At 37.9% G+C, this 667-nt stretch overlaps 1 non-coding gene across 1 annotated transcript; it reads right to left on the reverse strand.

Annotated features, from left to right (window-relative positions):
• Nucleotides 1-119, reverse strand: LOC134543936 (5S ribosomal RNA). Its single transcript, XR_010077379.1, has one exon. It is a non-coding gene; the product is annotated as a 5S ribosomal RNA (ribosomal RNA).
• Nucleotides 120-667: the final 548 nt, after the last annotated feature.

Below are 667 nucleotides of genomic sequence, written 5' to 3' on the forward strand. Positions count from 1 at the left end.
TGCCAACGGCACGTGGTGTTCCCAAGCGGTCACCCATCTAAGTACTAACCACGCTCGACGATGCTTAACTTCGGTGATCGGACGAGAACCGGTGTGTTCATCGTGATATGGCCGTTGGCAATGATATAGATGTTTTTTTTTTGCAGTTTGTATTTGCCACTCGAAATAGCTATACCAGGTGTGATTGTTACAAACAACAGGAGAAATCGTGTAATGAACACTCTTTTACTTCCCCCCCCCCCCCCCCCCTCCCCACACACAACACCCACCACCCTCACCATCCCAACCACCAAAGCCCTCTTCAAAATACACTCTCACACACACACACAAACCCACACTCTATAACTGATGAACATTACCATAACTTCTTAAAGCCATTAGATAATATTTAACTCAAGAAAGGTATTGTGATATGTTTAAAGAAAGAAAGGTGAAACCTTTAACTTTACCAGCAGGTATTAGTATCACTGAGGTATCTTCTAGGTTGTAGCAGCAATAGTAGTAATAATAATAAAATTAAATAAGGTAATAAAAAAGAAAAGTTATACATGTGATCAAATCATGAATGTATAAAACTGGAATGAATTTAAATTTTTTTTATTTTTCTTCATAGGCTGTTTTGAAATTGATGAGTAAGTGCCTCTTCTTTTAAATTTTTTAATGCTGA

This window comes from Bacillus rossius, unplaced genomic scaffold (genome assembly GCF_032445375.1).
Source record: "Bacillus rossius redtenbacheri isolate Brsri unplaced genomic scaffold, Brsri_v3 Brsri_v3_scf25, whole genome shotgun sequence".
Lineage (NCBI taxonomy): Eukaryota > Metazoa > Arthropoda > Insecta > Phasmatodea > Bacillidae > Bacillus > Bacillus rossius.